At 38.0% G+C, this 12,914-nt stretch overlaps 1 protein-coding gene and 1 pseudogene across 3 annotated transcripts in view; both read right to left on the reverse strand.

Annotated features, from left to right (window-relative positions):
- ZNF518A (zinc finger protein 518A) overlaps positions 1 to 1,612 on the reverse strand; it is a 31,718-nt gene extending 30,106 nt beyond the window's left edge. For 2 of the 3 annotated variants that reach the window (XM_045568035.1, XM_045568034.1), the window contains exon 1: positions 1,544 to 1,612. The gene's annotated coding sequence lies outside the window, so the exon portion shown is untranslated. Of the gene's footprint in view, positions 1 to 367; positions 386 to 1,543 lie in introns of those variants that run through there. The other variant, XM_045568037.1, reaches the window with a different exon arrangement.
- Positions 1,613 to 12,104: 10,492 nt separating this feature from the next.
- Positions 12,105 to 12,360, reverse strand: LOC123649997 (annotated as a pseudogene).
- Positions 12,361 to 12,914: the final 554 nt, after the last annotated feature.

Below are 12,914 nucleotides of genomic sequence, written 5' to 3' on the forward strand. Positions count from 1 at the left end.
CTTTTATCCTTCCATAAAACCATACATAAAATGTTTTAATTGGTAGTTACACTTATTTTCACTACAACAACAAGGACACATTTGGATGTGCAAAATAAGTTTCTATGTCTAGGGATGATCTTATTTATGATTTTTATAGCAAAAATCAACATTGTCTACTACACTTACTTTCCCAATGAAATAAATGCTAACACCCTGAAAATGTTAATTCAATGTGGTATCTCTCTTTATAAATTTCAGAAAAATATAGTTTTGCTGAAAGATAACGAACCCATTCCTATAAATTTGCAGTTAAATTCTGAAAATGTTAGGAAATTTCACTGAATCCATTTAAATGGTTCTATCTATCCAATCCGAGAATACTAACCTTAGAGTCCATTCAAATCAAACCTCTTGCTGCAGAAAAAGCAATTCAACGATATCAGTAAACCAGGTCTAACATACAGACTCTCAAATTAATGAAATTTCTACCCAGAGGTAGTTGGGTATCTTCCTGTTTCACCACTGTGACAACAGTACAAAGTTCAACATTCTTATGAATTTCTTAAATATAGACTGACTTTATTTTTCTAGGGTTTCTTAGACTTTTGATAACATATTCAACAATGTTTTCACTAAAATAGCTCACAAACACTAAATGCCCCCAAATTTAAACCTAAAAAGAAAACTGACCCTTAACTTTTGTATTTTGAACTTTAAAGCTACATCTGTTTCATTGGTCTACTTAAGAGTTAAAACATTTTACCTCATATACATTCACCTGGTAGCTTTTAAATTACCACAGCCATCTATGAAGAGATTGTCTACTTGACAATGAGGACACCATGTTAAGCATAGACTCAAAATGGACCCTATATGTGAGAAAGCCAGTTACAAAGAAATCCATCTGCCACTGGGTGTGGTTGGGGTCTGCAGGGAAGAGCACCTTTGGCCAACTCTGGAAGAGAGCGCGCGCGCCAGGGAGCTGGGCATCTCTGTAAAAAATGGACCCCAATAACCATAGACAGCGCCCACAAGAGGGACGCCGTCGAGTTGGGCCTGCGAACCTAGAGCGCGAGAGGTGCAGTCTGAGGGGCGCCCATGCTGTCTCCACCAGCCGCGGAGCCCGCCGAATGAGTGCTTCGAGCGCCGCGCGCCCCGCTTCTCCCCAAACACCGCGCCCGATCCGCCCCTTCCTCCGCGGTTAGGCGGCCCGCGGGGAGCGCGGAGGCACACTGTCCACCTCCAAGATGTGGGGAAGAGTAGAGTTCAAGAAACCCGGACGTAAGGCAAGCTCGGGCTAACAAGCGATGTGTCACCTCTAGCGGACTGCAAAAGCGCTGGGTAAAAAAGACCGACTTCTCTAGAAAAACTTTGCGGCAAGTTAAGCGGAAGCGCTGAATTGCCGGGACTATTTAACAGACGCTTCCTATCATAAGGGGCGGGTCCCTGGGCATGTTTGGGGGACCCTGACGCCCCACAAACTCGCCCTTTGCCCGCTGGCTGGCCCTCTAAAAGTTCCACCATCATAACCGGTTTGGACGGTCCCGCTCACGGGGAATACCTGTCATGGTCCCCATTGCTTGCGAGTCCCTGATGGCGGCCATTACACTTCCATCCGGGTATTGCCGAAAAGCTGATCGCAGCGCTACCGGGAGCGCACGCTGCGGCGGAGGGATCCGAGCTGCACCTGAAGCAAGCGGAAGAGAACGGAGGCCGGCAGGGTCCGCGCTCAGGGTAGCGAGACTAGGCCATTGCGCTTGGCTCGCCGCTGACCTCTCCAGTTAGCGCGTGTCCCCGGCACCCGCCACTCCAGTGATTCACTAGTATCCCTTTGCTCACCAGCAGCTGCAGAGATCCTACTGCCAATGGAATGGCAGACAAACGTCCACTCTGTGCTCTTCAGAGTAGAAACCAGAAGCAGGAACACTGAGTACCTGGCAAACTCTTGCAAACTGGGAATGGTCTCAACCCTGAGCTTTTAATCAGTTCCGGCTTAGCAAATGGCAGCTCCCCACCCCTTTCTTCTAACACGCAGGTTCTAGCAACCGTTGCAGCCCATGTCAACGGAAGAAGCTGCCGCCAGCAGCTCTGGAAGACATTTTGAACCCGGGACATGTACATATTTAATAATTGATCTATAAACTGCCTTTACAATGAGGGAGGCCCTTATCCGCATTAAAGGAATCCTTCCCCCACATGGCAAAACAGGGCTGGACAAAGAGGGTGGTTAACATGATTGACTTTACCCCAAAGGCCAGTATGACTCCCCTTCTCTCCTTTAGAGCATTTCTAAAATCCAACCTATGAATTGATCTACTTTTTACATAAATTACGTTGCTTTAAAAGGGGTGGGGGCGGGGGGGGGGCAGGAATATGGCGGCAGCTGTTTAAAGCAAGCAATAGCAGCAACAACAAAAAACCCTGAGGCAAAGGGATATGTGAAAATATTGAGAGCATGACTATGGCTGAATTTTTGTCTTTTATTTTTTATGTTCCTTTTTTTTTTTAAGAAACATGCATGGCATTTATGTTTTTTTACAAAACTTTAAAATGTAAATGCTAAGTATTTTTCATTGTCTTAGAGTAGGGTTTTGAAAATGACATAGCCATATACAAGATTTTCTCTATCCTTTAATAAAAAACTCACTGGGGAATCCTTTTGTCTTCAGGAAGCTTGCTTTCTTACTGTGTCTACTGGGCTACACAATTCCACCTAAAAAAGGCGAACATAGGGAAATCCACATTAGTTGTATTCATATGCCTATATAAAACACAATGAGAAATCCTTCATAAATACCCAAAGGGATGCCATTGTGGAATGAGGAATATGTTTACAAAATGGATTTTACCCTTCACTGTACATCCTCTCTCTCCAGGTCATTTCTGTGCCAGCCGGACAAGCACACACATGACACAGGAAAAAGAGATAAAAGGATTTTTTTTAATAGCAAAAAAAGATAATAGTTGGGAACATGGGCAGAGTTGTTTTGTTTTTGTTTTGATGTAGTTTTTGGTCTTCAGATTAAGAAATTGCACCCCCCTCTCCACAGTATTCACACTATAACTTTATTTTTACTTTTGCATATACATTCACCTACAAAACCTTGCAAACCTGCATTATGTTATAAAAGAATTAGAGAGAGATGATGTAAATTAAAGTATTATTCAGATCTACCTCATCTCTTCCCCCTTTTCTGCCATCAATATCACACAACCGATTCTCTTGCTCTCCTTTCAGATTTTGAGCATTGATGTTAGCAAAGAAAAACGAGTGAAACAGGAAAGAAAGAAAGATGATCAAAAGAAAAAGAAAAAATACAAAAGAAAGGTGAATCATAGCTTAGGAAAGGATTCTGTAATACTTTGTACTTGAGAAGGATAATTAGTGGGGGTAGGGCATCTAGATTAATGGTTTAAATAGTTGATCCCTCTGAAGACCTGACTGCTATTTACCAGCTGAAAGCATTTAACCTCTGAACTTCTCAGAGTTATGCAACACATACATAACACTTGGTTGATAGTTTGAAAAGAGCGATCAACTCCATTGCACCCACAGTGTAATGCAAATGGTAAACGTGATGATGGTGGTGATAGTCATGAAGTTTCCACCGTGGTTACAAATATCATAAAGCAGATCAGTATAAGATAGTGAAATTTTCTGCCAATAATAATATATAAACAGGAATTACATTTCAAGCTAGGGATTCTCACTTCTAAATCACAGATAATACCATATCATAATAAAAGTTCCAACAAGCTTATATATGCTCTTACAAAAAAATATAAGCATGCTTTTAGTTCATAGATAGTTTGGTACATCACAAGCACTACAATCATAATTACAAGAATTAAATGATGTTAAGTTGGAGAGTAAGAGTCTCTTTAAAATGGCTCTCTTCTTTCTGTTGATCTCTGAATTTAAGTCCAGATTTCTACCCCCAACAATATAATCAAGTGCAACAAGAATTGGAAAAAAAGAGGTGCTAAGAGCCTGGGTGACGCAGCATAAAGTGGTCATGCTCTTTAGTTAAGGATATTATGGGTTGATTACTCTTGGCAATCTATCAAACAAGTGTTAGTTGAGGTTTAAGTATTAGTATTATCCTTCCCTATGTTCTATTAAATGTTTATTGTTTAACATTTATTCAGTAGACATTTTCTTGAACACATATTATGTACCAGAAACTGTGCTAGTAATAAATAAAACATGATCCCTCATGGAGTCATCAGTTCAATGGGAGATTCTTGAATATCTAAAAGATTTTATGATCCAAGAAAGCAATTCCAGAGGTAGGATTTCAGACACTGTGACAGATGATGAGAAAGATTTTTTAAAGATAGGCATCCCTGACAGTTTCTTCTCAATTCACACTTTCTAGATGACCAAGACTTTAGATATGCTGCTATTTTTACTAAGTTTATATAAAAGAGATCTGCCTCTTTCTTAGTGCTTCTTATGGATGCTATATTCAACTCTGAAGAACATTAAAATAAACTATATAAACTACATTGGTCTTAACTAAATATTTTAGGGAACTTCTCCCCACCCCTAATCACATCAAATTCTTCCTAAGAATCTCTGTATCCTGAGGGCAACAGGATAGATAGATAGTTAATTCAAGTCCTTAGAAAAAGAAAAAAGTAAGTTAGATACTTATTAATTACATTTCTTTTAAAAACAAACATGGTACATATATATGTTACATATACTCCTTTATATTCTCTTTTATATGTATGGTACATTTCATTACTTAAAATTTTCAAAGGATAGAAAAATATAAGATTTTCTTTCTTTTCTCTCCTTTTTTTTTCCTTTTTTGGTTGGTGGAGATTAAATACTACTTAATGTGGTTTGTGTCTAAGGTTTTTTAAAAAGATAAATCTGATTTCTGTGAGACCAATGCCATATGGACCATATTAATATCAATAAATTATACATGAGAACTTGCAGAAATAGACTATTATGGCTCATTACATTACTCTAAAATTTCTAAGTTATATCCACCTGCAAATTTCTCTCTTACATTCAAAGAAACAAAATAAAATCCAGATTGTGTTCTTCTTTTAAACAAGCATATGCCTTAATAATGCTATATATAACATCACAGAAGTCATCAAGTTGTGTTAATGTTGGTGTTCCTATTTTGTTTTGTTTTGTTAATGTTTGTTGGAAAAGTGTGGGAGAGGGCAGGTCCCTGCAGTATGTCCTAGAATGTCTAATGGAATGAATGAGAAATAATCGTGAAATGAAAAAGAACCAATAAACCATAGGTTCATTTAGTTTTGCATGCCTTGGTCCTATTGACATTACAAAACTTCAAGGTGGTGAGGCAACCCTGGAGAGTTCGCATAGAATAGGACTTAAGAGTGTAATACAGCAATGGGAAGAGCATAACTTGCTCAAGAGGCAAGAATTAAATGCAAGGAAGGAGGAACTGCTCTGTAATAAAACTTTGTAGATATATTTGGAAAGGTATTAATTAGAGGCTGAAAACACAGAGGAGAGCATGTGAAAGAACATAAAAGTACACAAAAACACAGCTAGGCTTGATATGAGAAAATTTTCAGAACATCTCAGTCAGATGGAGGGGGTAAATGATGTATATAAGTTATAAAAGTGGCCCAGAGTTCAGTAAACATCTTGGAATACCTACCACATGCAAGGGATCTGCCCTTGCACAAGGCTGAGTACCAATGTTCAGTAAAGGGGCTATACAACTCAGTTTGTCCAGGAAAGTCCTGATATTTACCTATTTTCCCTAGTTCTCTCTCTTTTACAGTAAAAGTATCCCAGTTTGGGATACTGTATTGTCAATAACTGTATTGTCACTATAACAATGAAGGAAAACTGCTGTAAATCTCATCTACCAAGAGCAAATAATCTGAGAAATGTTAATCTGCCTTGCTCATGGCTCACAGAAACTAAATAACTCTTTAGTGGGAAGAAGGAAAGGCAGAACAAGAACTACCATGGGAACTTAAAGCTAATCAACAAATAAGAAATACAGTAGTTGCTCATGATGAGGTGATGGGATGGGTGGATTGGCAACAGTGATTAGTAGTAGTTTCGTGATGTCTGGTCTCTCAGCTCTCAGGTTCTTTCATTCCTCTCTCCTTAAACTCACACACTAATGGACACACACTTACTAGGACCTGGTTTTCAGCCTCTCCCAAATGCACATCATCTGAAAAAGGAGCACAAGTTCCCAAGACATATGAGAAGAAAAACAAAATATAAAGCAAGAACAAGAAATCATTGTAAAAATGTATTATAAAAATATCTGTATGTAGCCATTGAAATAAATAACATAATTGATGGCTAAATAACAAGATAGCTACACCTAAAAAATAACTTAGTGAGGTACAGGAACAGATTGAAGAACTTTCTCAGAAGGATACAGGAAAGAAAGCATAAAAAGATATTAAAGAAAATAAATTTTAAGAACCAGAGACATGGAGGACAGAAGAAGAAGTGTCAATATCTGAAAATGGGAAGCCCCACATGAAAAGAGAAAATGTTTGGAAAAAATTTTTCCTTAAATGGTTCATGGGGTGACAAATAAGACATACAATGGGGGCGGGGGGGGAGGAACCCTCCAGATACATTATAGTGAAATTTAAGAATATCAGTGACAAACAAGAAATTCTAAAAGTTTCCAGATAAAAAGAGAATCACTTATAAAGAACAAGAATCCAGGTCAGGTTGAGATCATACAGTTACCACAGCACCAAGCATTGTATCCTCCTTCAGCAGTATTCCAAGCAGGAAGAAGTGAGCAAAAAAGTCTTTCTTCTTGCCCTTTCATCTTCTGTCGGAGAGAAAAATCTTATGTGTACAAATGTGAACTCGAAAGAGCCAATCCTTCAAGATGAATTCTGAATAGCTAACTGGGCCTAAATTTAAAATATAGTCAAGTAGTGATTTGCTGACTACAAGTCACACACATACTCTGAGTTTCCCCTGAAAACCTGCACCTTTTTAACTTTGGGATTTTCAAAGCTCAACTGAACTGACCAGTCAGGGCTCAGCTTTGTCAACCAATCAGTCAGTGGTCAGCTGTATCAACCAATCAGGTCTCAGCTATGTAGACCAATCAAAACTTAGCTATATCAACCGATCAGAACTCAGATGCTTTGACCAATTGGAATTAAGCAGGTTTTAATTCTACATTTGCGTGAACCTGCTTGAGAACTTTTGCTGTAAAACCTGAACCCTCTGTTTGTTCTCTGGAATGCACTTTCGTTTTACATCAGGTCTGTCCCCGCCCTTTGCAAACTGTTCACTGGAATAAAGTCTCTTTCCTCCAAATTCTTTTTCAGAGACCCTTTGTTCACACTAATAAACTCCTTATATTTCATTTGTCAGGACTGAGTCACATACCTCAACAACTGATGGCACAAAAAAAAAAAGAAAACAAAAACAAGATTGTTGTCATTTACTCAAACCAATCATGACATACCTTGGGACTGGGCAAATTGACACTTCGGCAAAAATAGTAGATCAACTAGCATAGAAGAAGGATGAATAACTTTTGGTTGGCAATTAAAGATGTTTGACATCTGCCGATATCACAAAAAAAGGGTGGAGGGAGAAAAACAGTCATTATGGAAAAACAAAAGTGCCTAGTCTTATCAATTCACAGGCATTACAGAGGTCAGAGGAACATATTAGACAACATAATGGGCAAAATCAGCTATGAACTTTGGGAAACTGAACAGGACCAATGACCTGTTTTCTCAACCAAACAAAAAAATTGCAAGGAAAAAAGAGATGGAAGGGGAAACCTAGATTAGAAGAAACTTAAATTACATATTAATTAATCACTATGTGTGGAAGTTACTTGGATCCTGATTCAAGCACACAAACAAAAACACACTTATGACATGTATAATACAATTGGAAATTTGAAGACCAAGTACATTTGATGATATTAATAAGTCTTGTTAATTTTCTAAGTGTAGCATGTTTACCATTTAGAGATACATGCCAAAATATTTACAGATGAAATGATAGTGTGTTTGATATTCACTTCAAAATTAAGGCGGAGATGTGTAGGTTGAGCGTTCAGATGAAATAAGATTGGCCTTGAGTTAATAATTGTTGATCCTGGAAGATGGTTACAGAAGGAGCCATTATAAACTTGTCTACTTTTGTACATGAATTTCATTTTAACATTTTTCCATACTAAAATAATTTTAAAAGTTGGTGTAAAGGGAAAGGAGGGAGGCTGACGGGGACCCCATAGTCAAGCCATTTTGTATTTTATTGATTTCCTAAGAGGAGAAGAGATCTGGAGAGACGACGGGACCACACTAAAAAAGAGAGACATTAGCTCCAGAATCAGCTTTGCATTTGAATAAATCAACTGAGAGTGAAAAATATGTCCACCGGGCATAGGTCTTCACTTTACCTAATTCTGTCACCAAGATGACCCATGTTGCTCAAAGACAAGAAACCAGGATGTGGAAAAAGAATCAAAGGAATCAGCCCTCAGGACAAAAAGCCAGAGATTCAACAGATTTCATTTAAAGAATGAAAAATACCAATATGTACACCGAAATTACCCCCATTGCCTTTTCCCCTGTTTCTCCAATGTCCTCAGGCAGCTGAGTTACTGAAAATTAAAACTATCAACTTCCAGCTCCTAGCTCAAAGTTTAACAGAAGGATTCAAACAGTTGATAGATAAACAAAAAGGAGAGTTAAGGAGACTCCACCCACCTATGCAATTATTGACACAGAAATATTAATTTTAAAATTAATAAAAATAACTAATAAAACCCCTGGAGTAAATATAAAAATTCTGTCCCCTCCAAAAAAAAAAAAAAAAAGACAGAGAAAGGCATTTAGGAGAGGATTCTCGGAAGATAGCATAGTAGGAAGCCCAGGAGTCTTGTTTCCCCACCTAGAAAACAATTGCCCTGGCAGAATCTGTCTGCTGTAACTGTTTTGGAATTCTGCAGTCTATTGAAGGCTTGCAACTTCCAGGGATAAGTCTTGGAGGGTAAACTGCAGTTCATTTCTGTCCATTTCAGCTGTTAGCTCAGCAGTATCTACCCATCCTCCGCCCTGTATCCTCTAAGCAGGCAGCTGTGCACTTGTTGCTGGAGCAGTTTGCATGAAGCTTGAGGGAGCCAAAGTGGGCAATAAGCACCAAATACTCATCCTCCAAATACTGTGAAATCAGTGTTCTGATGGCTGATTGCTACTTCTGATGAGATAGGTGCAGACACAGAGACAGACAGACATTGTTGCACAACCCACCCCCCCAGGTGGCAAATCCTTCTGTCAGGCTGAAGCAAAGGCCAGAGGATGATTTAAAGGGCCAGTGCCTTTTTCGCCCCCTTCATTTTTCTTTTTTTCCCCTTTTGGGAGCCAGACATTAAATACTAGGACATTCAAAAGCAACTCCATATCCACGGGAAATTAGAAAGTCAGTGCACATTCCCAGGGAAAGACACAGGATCAGAAAAGACCTGAGGAGACCTGAGTTTACACCTCAGGCTGATCCTTGGCTGAGGACAGTCTACAACAATCAAAAACTAAAAAGAAACAGCAAACGCTGGGGAAGGGGGAATATTTGATTTCCAGAGTTATGACATTATTAGATTCAAATGTCGAATTTTCAACCAAAAAAATCACAAGGCATACAAAGAAATAGGAAAGTATGACACATTCAAAGAGAAAAAATGAACCAACAGAAACTGTCACTGACAAAGACCAGACCTATTAGATAAAGACTTTAAAACAACTATTTTAAAGATGCTCAAAGAGCTAAAAGAAGTTGCGGAGAAAGTCAAGAAAATGATGTACGAACAAAATAGAAATATCAATAAAGAGAAAACCTAAAAAGAAACCAAAAAGAAATTCTGGAGCTCAAAAGTATAACAACTGAAATAAATTTATTAGAGGGATTCAAAGGCAGATTTAAACATGCAGAAGAAAGAATCAGTGGACTTGGAGATAGGACAATTGAAATTATCAAGGCTAAGGAAAAGAAAGAAAAAAAGGAAACAAAACCTAAAAGACCTGGGGGACATCATCAGGCAGACCAACATATGCATTTTGGAAGTTTCAGAAGGAGAAGAGAAAGAAAAAGGGACAGAGAATATTTATACCACTAGCCTTGCCCTGCAATAAATGCTAGAGAGTCCTGTAGTTTGAAATAACAGGACACTACACATTAACTCAAAGTCGTATGAAAAAAATAAAGGTCTCAGTAAAGATAAATACAAGGTCAATTATAAAAACTAAGGCTGAGTGCAGGGTGTGTCTCACACCTGTAATCTTAGCACTTTGGGAGACTGAGGTGGGAGGATCACTTGGGCCCAGGAGTTCCAGACCAGTCTGAGCAACACAGTGAGATCCCCATCTCTACAAAAATAGAAAAATCAGTCAGGCATGGTAGTGTGTGCCTGTAGTCAAGCTGCTCAGAAGGCTGAGGCAGGAGGATCGTTTGAGCCCAGGAGTTTGAGGTTGCAGTGGGCTATGATGTTGCCACTGCATTCCAGCCCAGGTAATGGAACAAGAACCTGTCTGAAAAAAAAAGAAAGAAAAAAAAAAGAGAATTTTGGTAGCAACAATTTATAATCCCACTTTTTGTTTTCTATGTAATTTAAGAGACTAATACATTAAAAAAACAATTATTACTCTAAATGCTAGTATTATTGTAACTTTATATTTCATTTTCTACATCATTTTAAGAGACTATGCATTTATAAAACCAATTACTAGTTTATGTTTTTAAGATGCACAATCTATAAAGATGTAATTTTGTGACATCAATAATTAGAAGTGAGCATGGAGCTGCAAAGGAGCAGATTTTTTGTTATTGAAGTTAAGCTGGTATAAATTCAAATTAGAATGTTGTAACTTTAAGATGTTAAATGTAATCCCCATGGTAACCACAAAAAATAATTATAGAATATACACAAAAAGAAATGAGAAGGAAACTAAAGACTTTCACCGCAAAAAATCAACTAAAGACAAAAGAAGACAGTAATGCAGGAACTGAGGGACAAAGAAAAGCAATAAGGGATATAAAAAGCATAGCAAAATGACATAAAAAAGTTCCTCCTTATCAGTAATTACTTTAAATGTAAGTAAATTAAACTTTCGAATCAAAAGACAGGGATTGATAGAATAGCTAAAAATACATGATCCAACTTTTATATATGCTGTCCACAAGAGACTCACTTTAGATCCAAAGACACAAATAGGTTGAAAGTGAAAGGATGGAAAAACATAGTCCATGCAAATAGTAAAAATAGAATTACCATTTGATCCAGCAATTCCACTTCTGGGTATATAACCAAGAGAATTGAAAGCAGGATCTTGAAGAGATATTTGTACACCATGTTCATAGCAGCATTATTCACAATAACTAATAGAAAACCTAAAAAATTAAAATCTAACATCCAGTTAATAGGAGCTCCAGAAAATGAGAGAAGAGGAATGAGCGAAAATTATTACATAAATACAATAAAATGTCCTAGAACTGAAGGACAGTATGAATTTCCATACTGAATTTCACACTGAATGCTGCTGAAATGACCACACCAAGACACATCATTGTAAATTTTAAAACATCAGGATATAAACAGGCTAAAATCTTACAGAGAGAAAAAAGAGTTCACATGCAAAAAATTGTGAATTAGAATCAGATTTCTCAACAATTACACAAATGGGTAGACAGCAATGGAGTAAAACCCTTAAACTCTAAGGAAAATTTAACTATTAATTAAACAAAAGAGTAGAATCATGATATTTTCAGAAAGGGAAATTCTCTAAAATTCATCTGCCTTGCACTCTTTCCCAAAGAGGTAATGCTTCACTAAAAGAAGGGAGTAAACCGAGAAAGTCTAAGTAAGACTAGAAATCAGAAAATAGGAGATGTAAGTCAGGAAGAAACTATAAGAAAATCCCAGGATGTTAGTAAAAGGAAGTCCCAGGAAGAGAACAAAATTATCCACTGGCTTCGTGGGGAACTGTGAATAGTCTCAGTTTACTCTGGAACAGAAGGCCTGTAATTTTGTGTGGGTTTTTTTTTTTTTTTTTTGGTGTGTGTGTGTGCGGGGTCACTTTATTTCCGACACATATTCCACATCCCTGATTCTCTCCAGTCAGAAATTCTTTTAAACGATGCCGTTGGCCTTGGCCAATCAGAGAATGGAATCATCTGACTCTCCCATCCTGCGAATGGGCCCGCAGATACCATAGGTTTTAAAGTGGCCGTTACATCTGCCTGTAACCTTGTCAACCTCAGCCACTCTCATCTGGACGGACGCATGGCCCTTGGCACCGATTGATGCGGTTGCTGGCGGCGCATTTCCGCGGCGCGTACAGGTCTACGAACTCGAGCTCGCTGACGTTCTGCATGTCAAGGCCGCGCCTGCAGCCACCATAACGAGAGCAAGCAAAGAAAGCCGAAGGCCTGTAATTCATAATATAAAATCTTGTGCTACCTTGTGGGGCTGGGGCAGGCAGAGAAAGATGACTTCAAAATAAGTCTGGATGGGGAAGAGTGAGCAGAGAATAAGAGTGAGAGCAAGACAGAGAGAGGGAGAGAAATAATGAAAGATAAACTTCTCACTCAAATTGAACCTGCAAATTAAATTCCAAACTCCATAAAGGAATCTGATGCTATGAAAGTAGCCAATAACATCAAACTTCAGAACATAAATTCACTCCAGAAGAAACTAAACTCCTTCACAAAGGTAAAACAAAAAATGTAGGAATGACGTTATTAAAAGGAACAGGCAATGAATTAAGAAGCAGGCATAAATGAAACACAAATAGATGGATATTAGAAAAGAATTAGAATTACAATGAGAAATCTTGGAAATAAAAAATATATAGTCATTGAAATATTATAAGTTAACAGACTGAATAAAGCCCACAATGGCTATAATAAAGGGAATAAATGTGAAGAC

Source organism: Lemur catta, chromosome 14, assembly GCF_020740605.2.
Source record: "Lemur catta isolate mLemCat1 chromosome 14, mLemCat1.pri, whole genome shotgun sequence".
NCBI lineage: Eukaryota > Metazoa > Chordata > Mammalia > Primates > Lemuridae > Lemur > Lemur catta.